The sequence below is a fragment of the Channa argus genome, unplaced genomic scaffold (assembly GCF_033026475.1).
Source record: "Channa argus isolate prfri unplaced genomic scaffold, Channa argus male v1.0 Contig035, whole genome shotgun sequence".
Lineage (NCBI taxonomy): Eukaryota > Metazoa > Chordata > Actinopteri > Anabantiformes > Channidae > Channa > Channa argus.
This window is the reverse complement of record NW_027125254.1, coordinates 387373-403989: the sequence shown is the minus strand read 5'-3', so window position 1 is coordinate 403989 and position 16617 is coordinate 387373. Positions and strand designations below refer to the sequence as shown.

At 42.9% G+C, this 16617-nt stretch overlaps 12 non-coding genes across 12 annotated transcripts; all 12 read right to left on the bottom strand.

The window, feature by feature from the left end:
• Positions 1-339: 339 nt before the first annotated feature.
• On the bottom strand, positions 340-412 carry trnar-ucg (transfer RNA arginine (anticodon UCG)). The gene has a single exon. It is a non-coding gene; the product is annotated as a tRNA-Arg (tRNA).
• A 1404-nt stretch (positions 413-1816) lies between these two features.
• Positions 1817-1889, bottom strand: trnar-ucg (transfer RNA arginine (anticodon UCG)). The gene has a single exon. It is a non-coding gene; the product is annotated as a tRNA-Arg (tRNA).
• Positions 1890-3293: 1404 nt separating this feature from the next.
• trnar-ucg (transfer RNA arginine (anticodon UCG)) lies at positions 3294-3366 on the bottom strand. Its single transcript has one exon. It is a non-coding gene; the product is annotated as a tRNA-Arg (tRNA).
• A 1404-nt stretch (positions 3367-4770) lies between these two features.
• On the bottom strand, positions 4771-4843 carry trnar-ucg (transfer RNA arginine (anticodon UCG)). Its single transcript has one exon. It is a non-coding gene; the product is annotated as a tRNA-Arg (tRNA).
• Positions 4844-6247: 1404 nt separating this feature from the next.
• Positions 6248-6320, bottom strand: trnar-ucg (transfer RNA arginine (anticodon UCG)). The gene has a single exon. It is a non-coding gene; the product is annotated as a tRNA-Arg (tRNA).
• Positions 6321-7724: 1404 nt separating this feature from the next.
• On the bottom strand, positions 7725-7797 carry trnar-ucg (transfer RNA arginine (anticodon UCG)). Its single transcript has one exon. It is a non-coding gene; the product is annotated as a tRNA-Arg (tRNA).
• A 1406-nt stretch (positions 7798-9203) lies between these two features.
• Positions 9204-9276, bottom strand: trnar-ucg (transfer RNA arginine (anticodon UCG)). Its single transcript has one exon. It is a non-coding gene; the product is annotated as a tRNA-Arg (tRNA).
• A 1404-nt stretch (positions 9277-10680) lies between these two features.
• trnar-ucg (transfer RNA arginine (anticodon UCG)) lies at positions 10681-10753 on the bottom strand. The gene has a single exon. It is a non-coding gene; the product is annotated as a tRNA-Arg (tRNA).
• Positions 10754-12157: 1404 nt separating this feature from the next.
• Positions 12158-12230, bottom strand: trnar-ucg (transfer RNA arginine (anticodon UCG)). The gene has a single exon. It is a non-coding gene; the product is annotated as a tRNA-Arg (tRNA).
• Positions 12231-12613: 383 nt separating this feature from the next.
• trnai-aau (transfer RNA isoleucine (anticodon AAU)) lies at positions 12614-12687 on the bottom strand. The gene has a single exon. It is a non-coding gene; the product is annotated as a tRNA-Ile (tRNA).
• Positions 12688-14091: 1404 nt separating this feature from the next.
• trnai-aau (transfer RNA isoleucine (anticodon AAU)) lies at positions 14092-14165 on the bottom strand. Its single transcript has one exon. It is a non-coding gene; the product is annotated as a tRNA-Ile (tRNA).
• A 947-nt stretch (positions 14166-15112) lies between these two features.
• trnar-ucg (transfer RNA arginine (anticodon UCG)) lies at positions 15113-15185 on the bottom strand. The gene has a single exon. It is a non-coding gene; the product is annotated as a tRNA-Arg (tRNA).
• Positions 15186-16617: the final 1432 nt, after the last annotated feature.

Below are 16617 nucleotides of genomic sequence, written 5' to 3'. Positions count from 1 at the left end.
AGGTCACTTGGTCTGAACTAGGGTGGGTTTCGAAAGGTTAGGGGAGCTAGGACAGTGAGGAAGGGAGACTTGATTGTAAAACAGGACATGTGAAAACTTCACAATTGTAAAGCCCATAGACAGCGTTGAAGCATTTGTGAATGTGATGTTGTGTCAGATACTCTTTGATATCATTGTGTGCATATGTACATGCAGGAAAATGTTTCTTGTGCAAAACAGCTCAGTGAGGGTGATTGATAATAGCTTCCTTTGCTTAAGTGTCACTCTGTTCCTACGACCATGAAAAACCCGTGGAAGTTTGTACTTTCCAGGCACATCAAACAGAAAGGACTGGAAGCTCAACCACGAAGGGACTCGAACCCTCAATCTTCTGATCCGAAGTCAGACGCCTTGTCCATTAGGCCACGTGGTCGGAACCGCGTCTTTCAAAGGACTGAAGCCGTGCTCATTAGACTGTGTGGTCTGAACAGAGGTTTGTTTCAGGAGGCTAGAGGAGCTGGGTGAGTGAGGAAGGGAGACTTGATTGTAAAAACGTACATGTGAATAATTTTTTGAATTGCAAAACCTGTAGACAGCGTTGAACTATCTGGGAATGTGAAATTATGTGAGTATTCTTTGATATCATTAACTAAAAAGGAAATGCGGGAAAGGTTTCTTATGCAAGACAGTTCAGTCAGCAATGTTACCTGGTTGATAACTCAAAAGGCCAGGTTTATGTAGCATGTGAAAAGCAAGCAACCGTGCAGTCAGGATTAATCTTGCCTTGGAAAGAGTTGCTTGCATCGTGCTTTTCAATGGCCAGTATGGGGATGGAACCCATGACCTTGGCGTTATTAGCACCACTCTCTAACCATCTGAGCTAACCGGCCCAGCATGCTGCAAAAGAGTCATTTTCCCAGCTGCACAGCTGCGTCAATATCTCAGTGATTTTGTCTGACATACGATGGCCCTTTCATAATGGGTGACGTCATAATCCTGTCTTTTGGACATCAGAGATGATGTAGTTCCATGGCCAAACAGTTGGAGATGAAATCATTTTAATTCAAGGAAGTGGGTCTTTGCTGATCTCATGTACTGACTTGTAATAGGGCCTCTTGTAGATTTGTTTCTTTTTTCAAATGAGCACTGCAGACAGATGGGAATTCAGATTTTTTGTAAGTAGAGATTAGGGGCAAGAAAGAAGATCAGCCACTGGCACCATCGCCTCTACGCTCTAACCTTCTCAATTGAACATCCTGGTCTTAAGAGCAGCACATTGAGTTCCGGAAGATAATTGCTATTTGTGCATACCTCTTTAGCAGTGAAGAAGTGTGATTGATAAAACCTTTTCGCTTGAATGTTACCCTTTTTTTGCAACCTTGAAACACACGGAAAAAAAGATTTTCCAGGCACATCCAGTGAGTAAGTACAAGAAGAGCAACCACAAAGGGACTCGACCCTTCAATCTTCCTATTTGAAGTCAGATGCTTTGTCCATTAGGTCACTTGGTCTGAACTAGGGTGGGTTTCGAAAGGTTAGGGGAGCTACGACAGTGAGGAAGGGAGACTTGATTGTAAAACAGGACATGTGAAAACTTCACAATTGTAAAGCCCATAGACAGCGTTGAAGCATTTGTGAATGTGATGTTGTGTCAGATACTCTTCGATATCATTGTGTGCATATGTACATGCAGGAAAATGTTTCTTGTGCAAAACAGCTCAGTGAGGGTGATTGATAATAGCTTCCTTTGCTTAAGTGTCACTCTGTTCCTACGACCATGAAAAACCCGTGGAAGTTTGTACTTTCCAGGCACATCAAACAGAAAGGACTGGAAGCTCAACCACGAAGGGACTCGAACCCTCAATCTTCTGATCCGAAGTCAGACGCCTTGTCCATTAGGCCACGTGGTCTGAACCGCGTCTTTCAAAGGACTGAAGCCGTGCTCATTAGACTGTGTGGTCTGAACAGAGGTTTGTTTCAGGAGGCTAGAGGAGCTGGGTGAGTGAGGAAGGGAGACTTGATTGTAAAAACGTACATGTGAATAATTTTTTGAATTGCAAAACCTGTAGACAGCGTTGAACTATCTGGGAATGTGAAATTATGTGAGTATTCTTTGATATCATTAACTAAAAAGGAAATGCGGGAAAGGTTTCTTATGCAAGACAGTTCAGTCAGCAATGTTACCTGGTTGATAACTCAAAAGGCCAGGTTTATGTAGCATGTGAAAAGCAAGCAACCGTGCAGTCAGGATTAATCTTGCCTTGGAAAGAGTTGCTTGCATCGTGCTTTGCAATTGCCAGTATGGGGATGGAACCCATGACCTTGGCGTTATTAGCACCACTCTCTAACCATCTGAGCTAACCGGCCCAGCATGCTGCAAAAGAGTCATTTTCCCAGCTGCACAGCTGCGTCAATGTCTCAGTGATTTTGTCTGACATACGATGGCCCTTTCATAATGGGTGACGTCATAATCCTGTCTTTTGGACATCAGAGATGATGTAGTTCCATGGCCAAACAGTTGGAGATGAAATCATTTTAATTCAAGGAAGTGGGTCTTTGCTGATCTCATGTACTGACTTGTAATAGGGCCTCTTGTAGATTTGTTTCTTTTTTCACATGAGCACTGCAGACAGATGGGAATTCAGATTTTTTGTAAGTAGAGATTAGGGGCAAGAAAGAAGATCAGCCACTGGCACCATCGCCTCTACGCTCTAACCTTCTCAATTGAACATCCTGGTCTTAAGAGCAGCACATTGAGTTCCGGAAGATAATTGCTATTTGTGCATACCTCTTTAGCAGTGAAGAAGTGTGATTGATAAAACCTTTTCGCTTGAATGTTACCCTGTTTTTGCAACCTTGAAACACACGGAAAAAAAGATTTTCCAGGCACATCCAGTGAGTAAGTACAAGAAGAGCAACCACAAAGGGACTCGACCCTTCAATCTTCCTATTTGAAGTCAGATGCTTTGTCCATTAGGTCACTTGGTCTGAACTAGGGTGGGTTTCGAAAGGTTAGGGGAGCTAGGACAGTGAGGAAGGGAGACTTGATTGTAAAACAGGACATGTGAAAACTTCACAATTGTAAAGCCCATAGACAGCGTTGAAGCATTTGTGAATGTGATGTTGTGTCAGATACTCTTCGATATCATTGTGTGCATATGTACATGCAGGAAAATGTTTCTTGTGCAAAACAGCTCAGTGAGGGTGATTGATAATAGCTTCCTTTGCTTAAGTGTCACTCTGTTCCTACGACCATGAAAAACCCGTGGAAGTTTGTACTTTCCAGGCACATCAAACAGAAAGGACTGGAAGCTCAACCACGAAGGGACTCGAACCCTCAATCTTCTGATCCGAAGTCAGACGCCTTGTCCATTAGGCCACGTGGTCGGAACCGAGTCTTTCAAAGGACTGAAGCCGTGCTCATTAGACTGTGTGGTCTGAACAGAGGTTTGTTTCAGGAGGCTAGAGGAGCTGGGTGAGTGAGGAAGGGAGACTTGATTGTAAAAACGTACATGTGAATAATTTTTTGAATTGCAAAACCTGTAGACAGCGTTGAACTATCTGGGAATGTGAAATTATGTGAGTATTCTTTGATATCATTAACTAAAAAGGAAATGCGGGAAAGGTTTCTTATGCAAGACAGTTCAGTCAGCAATGTTACCTGGTTGATAACTCAAAAGGCCAGGTTTATGTAGCATGTGAAAAGCAAGCAACCGTGCAGTCAGGATTAATCTTGCCTTGGAAAGATTTGCTTGCATCGTGCTTTTCAATTGCCAGTATGGGGATGGAACCCATGACCTTGGCGTTATTAGCACCACTCTCTAACCATCTGAGCTAACCGGCCCAGCATGCTGCAAAAGAGTCATTTTCCCAGCTGCACAGCTGCGTCAATGTCTCAGTGATTTTGTCTGAGATACGATGGCCCTTTCATAATGGGTGACGTCATAATCCTGTCTTTTGGACATCAGAGATGATGTAGTTCCATGGCCAAACAGTTGGAGATGAAATCATTTTAATTCAAGGAAGTGGGTCTTTGCTGATCTCATGTACTGACTTGTAATAGGGCCTCTTGTAGATTTGTTTCTTTTTTCAAATGAGCACTGCAGACAGATGGGAATTCAGATTTTTTGTAAGTAGAGATTAGGGGCAAGAAAGAAGATCAGCCACTGGCACCATCGCCTCTACGCTCTAACCTTCTCAATTGAACATCCTGGTCTTAAGAGCAGCACATTGAGTTCCGGAAGATAATTGCTATTTGTGCATACCTCTTTAGCAGTGAAGAAGTGTGATTGATAAAACCTTTTCGCTTGAATGTTACCCTGTTTTTGCAACCTTGAAACACACGGAAAAAAAGATTTTCCAGGCACATCCAGTGAGTAAGTACAAGAAGAGCAACCACAAAGGGACTCGACCCTTCAATCTTCCTATTTGAAGTCAGATGCTTTGTCCATTAGGTCACTTGGTCTGAACTAGGGTGGGTTTCGAAAGGTTAGGGGAGCTAGGACAGTGAGGAAGGGAGACTTGATTGTAAAACAGGACATGTGAAAACTTCACAATTGTAAAGCCCATAGACAGCGTTGAAGCATTTGTGAATGTGATGTTGTGTCAGATACTCTTCGATATCATTGTGTGCATATGTACATGCAGGAAAATGTTTCTTGTGCAAAACAGCTCAGTGAGGGTGATTGATAATAGCTTCCTTTGCTTAAGTGTCACTCTGTTCCTACGACCATGAAAAACCCGTGGAAGTTTGTACTTTCCAGGCACATCAAACAGAAAGGACTGGAAGCTCAACCACGAAGGGACTCGAACCCTCAATCTTCTGATCCGAAGTCAGACGCCTTGTCCATTAGGCCACGTGGTCTGAACCGCGTCTTTCAAAGGACTGAAGCCGTGCTCATTAGACTGTGTGGTCTGAACAGAGGTTTGTTTCAGGAGGCTAGAGGAGCTGGGTGAGTGAGGAAGGGAGACTTGATTGTAAAAACGTACATGTGAATAATTTTTTGAATTGCAAAACCTGTAGACAGCGTTGAACTATCTGGGAATGTGAAATTATGTGAGTATTCTTTGATATCATTAACTAAAAAGGAAATGCGGGAAAGGTTTCTTATGCAAGACAGTTCAGTCAGCAATGTTACCTGGTTGATAACTCAAAAGGCCAGGTTTATGTAGCATGTGAAAAGCAAGCAACCGTGCAGTCAGGATTAATCTTGCCTTGGAAAGAGTTGCTTGCATCGTGCTTTGCAATTGCCAGTATGGGGATGGAACCCATGACCTTGGCGTTATTAGCACCACTCTCTAACCATCTGAGCTAACCGGCCCAGCATGCTGCAAAAGAGTCATTTTCCCAGCTGCACAGCTGCGTCAATGTCTCAGTGATTTTGTCTGACATACGATGGCCCTTTCATAATGGGTGACGTCATAATCCTGTCTTTTGGACATCAGAGATGATGTAGTTCCATGGCCAAACAGTTGGAGATGAAATCATTTTAATTCAAGGAAGTGGGTCTTTGCTGATCTCATGTACTGACTTGTAATAGGGCCTCTTGTAGATTTGTTTCTTTTTTCACATGAGCACTGCAGACAGATGGGAATTCAGATTTTTTGTAAGTAGAGATTAGGGGCAAGAAAGAAGATCAGCCACTGGCACCATCGCCTCTACGCTCTAACCTTCTCAATTGAACATCCTGGTCTTAAGAGCAGCACATTGAGTTCCGGAAGATAATTGCTATTTGTGCATACCTCTTTAGCAGTGAAGAAGTGTGATTGATAAAACCTTTTCGCTTGAATGTTACCCTGTTTTTGCAACCTTGAAACACACGGAAAAAAAGATTTTCCAGGCACATCCAGTGAGTAAGTACAAGAAGAGCAACCACAAAGGGACTCGACCCTTCAATCTTCCTATTTGAAGTCAGATGCTTTGTCCATTAGGTCACTTGGTCTGAACTAGGGTGGGTTTCGAAAGGTTAGGGGATCTAGGACAGTGAGGAAGGGAGACTTGATTGTAAAACAGGACATGTGAAAACTTCACAATTGTAAAGCCCATAGACAGCGTTGAAGCATTTGTGAATGTGATGTTGTGTCAGATACTCTTCGATATCATTGTGTGCATAAGTACATGCAGGAAAATGTTTCTTGTGCAAAACAGCTCAGTGAGGGTGATTGATAATAGCTTCCTTTGCTTAAGTGTCACTCTGTTCCTACGACCATGAAAAACCCATGGAAGTTTGTACTTTCCAGGCACATCAAACAGAAAGGACTGGAAGCTCAACCACGAAGGGACTCGAACCCTCAATTATCTGATCCGAAGTCAGACGCCTTGTCCATTAGGCCACGTGGTCGGAACCGAGTCTTTCAAAGGACTGAAGCCGTGCTCATTAGACTGTGTGGTCTGAACAGAGGTTTGTTTCAGGAGGCTAGAGGAGCTGGGTGAGTGAGGAAGGGAGACTTGATTGTAAAAACGTACATGTGAATAATTTTTTGAATTGCAAAACCTGTAGACAGCGTTGAACTATCTGGGAATGTGAAATTATGTGAGTATTCTTTGATATCATTAACTAAAAAGGAAATGCGGGAAAGGTTTCTTATGCAAGACAGTTCAGTCAGCAATGTTACCTGGTTGATAACTCAAAAGGCCAGGTTTATGTAGCATGTGAAAAGCAAGCAACCGTGCAGTCAGGTTTAATCTTGCCTTGGAAAGAGTTGCTTGCATCGTGCTTTTCAATGGCCAGTATGGGGATTGAACCCATGACCTTGGTGTTATTAGTACCACGCTCTAACCATCTGAGCTAACCGGCCCAGCAAGCTGCAAAAGTGTCATTTTCCCAGATGCACAGCTGCGTCAATGTCTCAGTGATTTTGTCTGACATACGATGGCCCTTTCATAATGGGTGACGTCATAATCCTGTCTTTTGGACATCAGAGATGATGCAGTTCCATGGCCAAACAGTTGGAGATGAAATCATTTTAATTCAAGGAAGTGGGTCTTTGCTGATCTCATGTACTGACTTGTAATAGGGCCTCTTGTAGATTTGTTTCTTTTTTCAAATGAGCACTGCAGACAGATGGGAATTCAGATTTTTTGTAAGTAGAGATTAGGGGCAAGAAAGAAGATCAGCCACTGGCACCATCGCCTCTACGCTCTAACCTTCTCAATTGAACATCCTGGTCTTAAGAGCAGCACATTGAGTTCCGGAAGATAATTGCTATTTGTGCATACCTCTTTAGCAGTGAAGAAGTGTGATTGATAAAACCTTTTCGCTTGAATGTTACCCTGTTTTTGCAACCTTGAAACACACGGAAAAAAAGATTTTCCAGGCACATCCAGTGAGTAAGTACAAGAAGAGCAACCACAAAGGGACTCGACCCTTCAATCTTCCTATTTGAAGTCAGATGCTTTGTCCATTAGGTCACTTGGTCTGAACTAGGGTGGGTTTCGAAAGGTTAGGGGAGCTAGGACAGTGAGGAAGGGAGACTTGATTGTAAAACAGGACATGTGAAAACTTCACAATTGTAAAGCCCATAGACAGCGTTGAAGCATTTGTGAATGTGATGTTGTGTCAGATACTCTTCGATATCATTGTGTGCATATGTACATGCAGGAAAATGTTTCTTGTGCAAAACAGCTCAGTGAGGGTGATTGATAATAGCTTCCTTTGCTTAAGTGTCACTCTGTTCCTACGACCATGAAAAACCCGTGGAAGTTTGTACTTTCCAGGCACATCAAACAGAAAGGACTGGAAGCTCAACCACGAAGGGACTCGAACCCTCAATCTTCTGATCCGAAGTCAGACGCCTTGTCCATTAGGCCACGTGGTCGGAACCGAGTCTTTCAAAGGACTGAAGCCGTGCTCATTAGACTGTGTGGTCTGAACAGAGGTTTGTTTCAGGAGGCTAGAGGAGCTGGGTGAGTGAGGAAGGGAGACTTGATTGTAAAAACGTACATGTGAATAATTTTTTGAATTGCAAAACCTGTAGACAGCGTTGAACTATCTGGGAATGTGAAATTATGTGAGTATTCTTTGATATCATTAACTAAAAAGGAAATGCGGGAAAGGTTTCTTATGCAAGACAGTTCAGTCAGCAATGTTACCTGGTTGATAACTCAAAAGGCCAGGTTTATGTAGCATGTGAAAAGCAAGCAACCGTGCAGTCAGGATTAATCTTGCCTTGGAAAGAGTTGCTTGCATCGTGCTTTTCAATTGCCAGTATGGGGATGGAACCCATGACCTTGGCGTTATTAGCACCACTCTCTAACCATCTGAGCTAACCGGCCCAGCATGCTGCAAAAGAGTCATTTTCCCAGCTGCACAGCTGCGTCAATGTCTCAGTGATTTTGTCTGAGATACGATGGCCCTTTCATAATGGGTGACGTCATAATCCTGTCTTTTGGACATCAGAGATGATGTAGTTCCATGGCCAAACAGTTGGAGATGAAATCATTTTAATTCAAGGAAGTGGGTCTTTGCTGATCTCATGTACTGACTTGTAATAGGGCCTCTTGTAGATTTGTTTCTTTTTTCAAATGAGCACTGCAGACAGATGGGAATTCAGATTTTTTGTAAGTAGAGATTAGGGGCAAGAAAGAAGATCAGCCACTGGCACCATCGCCTCTACGCTCTAACCTTCTCAATTGAACATCCTGGTCTTAAGAGCAGCACATTGAGTTCCGGAAGATAATTGCTATTTGTGCATACCTCTCTTTAGCAGTGAAGAAGTGTGATTGATAAAACCTTTTCGCTTGAATGTTACCCTGTTTTTGCAACCTTGAAACACACGGAAAAAAAGATTTTCCAGGCACATCCAGTGAGTAAGTACAAGAAGAGCAACCACAAAGGGACTCGACCCTTCAATCTTCCTATTTGAAGTCAGATGCTTTGTCCATTAGGTCACTTGGTCTGAACTAGGGTGGGTTTCGAAAGGTTAGGGGAGCTAGGACAGTGAGGAAGGGAGACTTGATTGTAAAACAGGACATGTGAAAACTTCACAATTGTAAAGCCCATAGACAGCGTTGAAGCATTTGTGAATGTGATGTTGTGTCAGATACTCTTCGATATCATTGTGTGCATATGTACATGCAGGAAAATGTTTCTTGTGCAAAACAGCTCAGTGAGGGTGATTGATAATAGCTTCCTTTGCTTAAGTGTCACTCTGTTCCTACGACCATGAAAAACCCGTGGAAGTTTGTACTTTCCAGGCACATCAAACAGAAAGGACTGGAAGCTCAACCACGAAGGGACTCGAACCCTCAATCTTCTGATCCGAAGTCAGACGCCTTGTCCATTAGGCCACGTGGTCGGAACCGAGTCTTTCAAAGGACTGAAGCCGTGCTCATTAGACTGTGTGGTCTGAACAGAGGTTTGTTTCAGGAGGCTAGAGGAGCTGGGTGAGTGAGGAAGGGAGACTTGATTGTAAAAACGTACATGTGAATAATTTTTTGAATTGCAAAACCTGTAGACAGCGTTGAACTATCTGGGAATGTGAAATTATGTGAGTATTCTTTGATATCATTAACTAAAAAGGAAATGCGGGAAAGGTTTCTTATGCAAGACAGTTCAGTCAGCAATGTTACCTGGTTGATAACTCAAAAGGCCAGGTTTATGTAGCATGTGAAAAGCAAGCAACCGTGCAGTCAGGATTAATCTTGCCTTGGAAAGAGTTGCTTGCATCGTGCTTTTCAATGGCCAGTATGGGGATGGAACCCATGACCTTGGCGTTATTAGCACCACTCTCTAACCATCTGAGCTAACTGGCCCAGCATGCTGCAAAAGAGTCATTTTCCCAGCTGCACAGCTGCGTCAATGTCTCAGTGATTTTGTCTGAGATACGATGGCCCTTTCATAATGGGTGACGTCATAATCCTGTCTTTTGGACATCAGAGATGATGCAGTTCCATGGCCAAACAGTTGGAGATGAAATCATTTTAATTCAAGGAAGTGGGTCTTTGCTGATCTCATGTACTGACTTGTAATAGGGCCTCTTGTAGATTTGTTTCTTTTTTCAAATGAGCACTGCAGACAGATGGGAATTCAGATTTTTTGTAAGTAGAGATTAGGGGCAAGAAAGAAGATCAGCCACTGGCACCATCGCCTCTACGCTCTAACCTTCTCAATTGAACATCCTGGTCTTAAGAGCAGCACATTGAGTTCCGGAAGATAATTGCTATTTGTGCATACCTCTTTAGCAGTGAAGAAGTGTGATTGATAAAACCTTTTCGCTTGAATGTTACCCTGTTTTTGCAACCTTGAAACACACGGAAAAAAAGATTTTCCAGGCACATCCATTGAGTAAGTACAAGAAGAGCAACCACAAAGGGACTCGACCCTTCAATCTTCCTATTTGAAGTCAGATGTTTTGTCCATTAGGTCACTTGGTCTGAACTAGGGTGGGTTTCGAAAGGTTAGGGGAGCTAGGACAGTGAGGAAGGGAGACTTGATTGTAAAACAGGACATGTGAAAACTTCACAATTGTAAAGCCCATAGACAGCGTTGAAGCATTTGTGAATGTGATGTTGTGTCAGATACTCTTCGATATCATTGTGTGCATATGTACATGCAGGAAAATGTTTCTTGTGCAAAACAGCTCAGTGAGGGTGATTGATAATAGCTTCCTTTGCTTAAGTGTCACTCTGTTCCTACGACCATGAAAAACCCATGGAAGTTTGTAATTTCCAGGCACATCAAACAGCAAGGACTGGAAGCTCAACCACGAAGGGACTCGAACCCTCAATCTTCTGATCCGAAGTCAGACGCCTTGTCCATTAGGCCACGTGGTCGGAACCGCGTCTTTCAAAGGACTGAAGCCGTGCTCATTAGACTGTGTGGTCTGAACAGAGGTTTGTTTCAGGAGGCTAGAGGAGCTGGGTGAGTGAGGAAGGGAGACTTGATTGTAAAAACGTACATGTGAATAATTTTTTGAATTGCAAAACCTGTAGACAGCGTTGAACTATCTGGGAATGTGAAATTATGTGAGTATTCTTTGATATCATTAACTAAAAAGGAAATGCGGGAAAGGTTTCTTATGCAAGACAGTTCAGTCAGCAATGTTACCTGGTTGATAACTCAAAAGGCCAGGTTTATGTAGCATGTGAAAAGCAAGCAACCGTGCAGTCAGGATTAATCTTGCCTTGGAAAGAGTTGCTTGCATCGTGCTTTTCAATGGCCAGTATGGGGATGGAACCCATGACCTTGGCGTTATTAGCACCACTCTCTAACCATCTGAGCTAACCGGCCCAGCATGCTGCAAAAGAGTCATTTTCCCAGCTGCACAGCTGCGTCAATATCTCAGTGATTTTGTCTGACATACGATGGCCCTTTCATAATGGGTGACGTCATAATCCTGTCTTTTGGACATCAGAGATGATGTAGTTCCATGGCCAAACAGTTGGAGATGAAATCATTTTAATTCAAGGAAGTGGGTCTTTGCTGATCTCATGTACTGACTTGTAATAGGGCCTCTTGTAGATTTGTTTCTTTTTTCAAATGAGCACTGCAGACAGATGGGAATTCAGATTTTTTGTAAGTAGAGATTAGGGGCAAGAAAGAAGATCAGCCACTGGCACCATCGCCTCTACGCTCTAACCTTCTCAATTGAACATCCTGGTCTTAAGAGCAGCACATTGAGTTCCGGAAGATAATTGCTATTTGTGCATACCTCTTTAGCAGTGAAGAAGTGTGATTGATAAAACCTTTTCGCTTGAATGTTACCCTGTTTTTGCAACCTTGAAACACACGGAAAAAAAGATTTTCCAGGCACATCCAGTGAGTAAGTACAAGAAGAGCAACCACAAAGGGACTCGACCCTTCAATCTTCCTATTTGAAGTCAGATGCTTTGTCCATTAGGTCACTTGGTCTGAACTAGGGTGGGTTTCGAAAGGTTAGGGGAGCTAGGACAGTGAGGAAGGGAGACTTGATTGTAAAACAGGACATGTGAAAACTTCACAATTGTAAAGCCCATAGACAGCGTTGAAGCATTTGTGAATGTGATGTTGTGTCAGATACTCTTTGATATCATTGTGTGCATATGTACATGCAGGAAAATGTTTCTTGTGCAAAACAGCTCAGTGAGGGTGATTGATAATAGCTTCCTTTGCTTAAGTGTCACTCTGTTCCTACGACCATGAAAAACCCGTGGAAGTTTGTACTTTCCAGGCACATCAAACAGAAAGGACTGGAAGCTCAACCACGAAGGGACTCGAACCCTCAATCTTCTGATCCGAAGTCAGACGCCTTGTCCATTAGGCCACGTGGTCGGAACCGAATCTTTCAAAGGACTGAAGCCGTGCTCATTAGACTGTGTGGTCTGAACAGAGGTTTGTTTCAGGAGGCTAGAGGAGCTGGGTGAGTGAGGAAGGGAGACTTGATTGTAAAAACGTACATGTGAATAATTTTTTGAATTGCAAAACCTGTAGACAGCGTTGAACTATCTGGGAATGTGAAATTATGTGAGTATTCTTTGATATCATTAACTAAAAAGGAAATGCGGGAAAGGTTTCTTATGCAAGACAGTTCAGTCAGCAATGTTACCTGGTTGATAACTCAAAAGGCCAGGTTTATGTAGCATGTGAAAAGCAAGCAACTGTGCAGTCAGGATTAATCTTGCCTTGGAAAGAGTTGCTTGCATCGTGCTTTTCAATGGCCAGTATGGGGATTGAACCCATGACCTTGGCGTTATTAGCACCACGCTCTAACCATCTGAGCTAACCGGCCCAGCATGCTGCAAAAGAGTCATTTTCCCAGCTGCACAGCTGCGTCAATGTCTCAGTGATTTTGTCTGAGATACGATGGCCCTTTCATAATGGGTGACGTCATAATCCTGTCTTTTGGACATCAGAGATGATGCAGTTCCATGGCCAAACAGTTGGAGATGAAATCATTTTAATTCAAGGAAGTGGGTCTTTGCTGATCTCATGTACTGACTTGTAATAGGGCCTCTTGTAGATTTGTTTCTTTTTTCAAATGAGCACTGCAGACAGATGGGAATTCAGATTTTTTGTAAGTAGAGATTAGGGGCAAGAAAGAAGATCAGCCACTGGCACCATCGCCTCTACGCTCTAACCTTCTCAATTGAACATCCTGGTCTTAAGAGCAGCACATTGAGTTCCGGAAGATAATTGCTATTTGTGCATACCTCTTTAGCAGTGAAGAAGTGTGATTGATAAAACCTTTTCGCTTGAATGTTACCCTGTTTTTGCAACCTTGAAACACACGGAAAAAAAGATTTTCCAGGCACATCCAGTGAGTAAGTACAAGAAGAGCAACCACAAAGGGACTCGACCCTTCAATCTTCCTATTTGAAGTCAGATGTTTTGTCCATTAGGTCACTTGGTCTGAACTAGGGTGGGTTTCGAAAGGTTAGGGGAGCTAGGACAGTGAGGAAGGGAGACTTGATTGTAAAACAGGACATGTGAAAACTTCACAATTGTAAAGCCCATAGACAGCGTTGAAGCATTTGTGAATGTGATGTTGTGTCAGATACTCTTCGATATCATTGTGTGCATATGTACATGCAGGAAAATGTTTCTTGTGCAAAACAGCTCAGTGAGGGTGATTGATAATAGCTTCCTTTGCTTAAGTGTCACTCTGTTCCTACAACCATGAAATACCCATGGAAGTTTGTAATTTCCAGGCACATCAAACAGCAAGGACTGGAAGCTCAGCCACGAAGCGACTCGAACCCTCAATCTTCTGATACGAAGTCAGACGCCTTGTCCATTAGGCCACGTGGTCGGAACCGAGTCTTTCAAAGGACTGAAGCCGTGCTCATTAGACTGTGTGGTCTTGATCAGAGGTTTGTTTCAGGAGGCTAGAGGAGCTGGGTGAGTGAGGAAGGGAGACTTGATTGTAAAAACGTACATGTGAATAATTTTTTGAATTGCAAAACCTGTAGACAGCGTTGAACTATCGTGGAATGTGAAATTATGTGAGTATTCTTTGATATCATTAACTAAAAAGGAAATGCGGGAAAGGTTTCTTATGCAAGACAGTTCAGTCAGCAATGTTACCTGGTTGATAACTCAAAAGGCTAGGTTTATGTAGCATGTGAAAAGCAAGAAACCGTGCAGTCAGGATTAATCTTGCCTTGGAAAGAGTTGCTTGCATCGTGCTTTTCAATGGCCAGTATGGGGATTGAACCCATGACCTTGGCGTTATTAGCACCACGCTCTAACCATCTGAGCTAACCGGCCCAGCATGCTGCAAAAGAGTCATTTTCCCAGCTGCACAGCTGCGTCAATGTCTCAGTGATTTTGTCTGAGATACGATGGCCCTTTCATAATGGGTGACGTCATGATCCTGTCTTTTGGACATCAGAGATGATGCAGTTCCATGGCCAAACAGTTGGAGATGAAATCATTTTAATTCAAGGAAGTGGGTCTTTGCTGATCTCATGTACTGACTTGTAATAGGGCCTCTTGTAGATTTGTTTCTTTTTTCAAATGAGCACTGCAGACAGATGGGAATTCAGATTTTTTGTAAGTAGAGATTAGGGGCAAGAAAGAAGATCAGCCACTGGCACCATCGCCTCTACGCTCTAACCTTCTCAATTGAACATCCTGGTCTTAAGAGCAGCACATTGAGTTCCGGAAGATAATTGCTATTTGTGCATACCTCTTTAGCAGTGAAGAAGTGTGATTGATAAAACCTTTTCGCTTGAATGTTACCCTGTTTTTGCAACCTTGAAACACACGGAAAAAAAGATTTTCCAGGCACATCCAGTGAGTAAGTACAAGAAGAGCAACCACAAAGGGACTCGACCCTTCAATCTTCCTATTTGAAGTCAGATGTTTTGTCCATTAGGTCACTTGGTCTGAACTAGGGTGGGTTTCGAAAGGTTAGGGGAGCTAGGACAGTGAGGAAGGGAGACTTGATTGTAAAACAGGACATGTGAAAACTTCACAATTGTAAAGCCCATAGACAGCGTTGAAGCATTTGTGAATGTGATGTTGTGTCAGATACTCTTCGATATCATTGTGTGCATATGTACATCCAGGAAAATGTTTCTTGTGCAAAACAGCTCAGTGAGGGTGATTGATAATAGCTTCCTTTGCTTAAGTGTCACTCTGTTCCTACGACCATGAAAAACCCGTGGAAGTTTGTACTTTCCAGGCACATCAAACAGAAAGGACTGGAAGCTCAACCACGAAGGGACTCGAACCCTCAATCTTCTGATCCGAAGTCAGACGCCTTGTCCATTAGGCCACGTGGTCGGAACCGAGTCTTTCAAAGGACTGAAGCCGTGCTCATTAGACTGTGTGGTCTGAACAGAGGTTTGTTTCAGGAGGCTAGAGGAGCTGGGTGAGTGAGGAAGGGAGACTTGATTGTAAAAACGTACATGTGAATAATTTTTTGAATTGCAAAACCTGTAGACAGCGTTGAACTATCTGGGAATGTGAAATTATGTGATTATTCTTTGATATCATTAACTAAAAAGGAAATGCGGGAAAGGTTTCTTATGCAAGACAGTTCAGTCAGCAATGTTACCTGGTTGATAACTCAAAAGGCCAGGTTTATGTAGCATGTGAAAAGCAAGCAACCGTGCAGTCAGGATTAATCTTGCCTTGGAAAGAGTTGCTTGCATCGTGCTTTTCAATGGCCAGTATGGGGATGGAACCCATGACCTTGGCGTTATTAGCACCACTCTCTAACCATCTGAGCTAACCGGCCCAGCATGCTGCAAAAGAGTCATTTTCCCAGCTGCACAGCTGCGTCAATGTCTCAGTGATTTTGTCTGAGATACGATGGCCCTTTCATAATGGGTGACGTCATAATCCTGTCTTTTGGACATCAGAGATGATGCAGTTCCATGGCCAAACAGTTGGAGATGAAATCATTTTAATTCAAGGAAGTGGGTCTTTGCTGATCTCATGTACTGACTTGTAATAGGGCCTCTTGTAGATTTGTTTCTTTTTTCAAATGAGCACTGCAGACAGATGGGAATTCAGATTTTTTGTAAGTAGAGATTAGGGGCAAGAAAGAAGATCAGCCACTGGCACCATCGCCTCTACGCTCTAACCTTCTCAATTGAACATCCTGGTCTTAAGAGCAGCACATTGAGTTCCGGAAGATAATTGCTATTTGTGCATACCTCTTTAGCAGTGAAGAAGTGTGATTGATAAAACCTTTTCGCTTGAATGTTACCCTGTTTTTGCAACCTTGAAACACACGGAAAAAAAGATTTTCCAGGCACATCCATTGAGTAAGTACAAGAAGAGCAACCACAAAGGGACTCGACCCTTCAATCTTCCTATTTGAAGTCAGATGTTTTGTCCATTAGGTCACTTGGTCTGAACTAGGGTGGGTTTCGAAAGGTTAGGGGAGCTAGGACAGTGAGGAAGGGAGACTTGATTGTAAAACAGGACATGTGAAAACTTCACAATTGTAAAGCCCATAGACAGCGTTGAAGCATTTGTGAATGTGATGTTGTGTCAGATACTCTTCGATATCATTGTGTGCATATGTACATGCAGGAAAATGTTTCTTGTGCAAAACAGCTCAGTGAGGGTGATTGATAATAGCTTCCTTTGCTTAAGTGTCACTCTGTTCCTACAACCATGAAATACCCATGGAAGTTTGTACTTTCCAGGCACATCAAACAGCAAGTACTGGAAGCTCAACCACGAAGCGACTCGAACCCTCAAT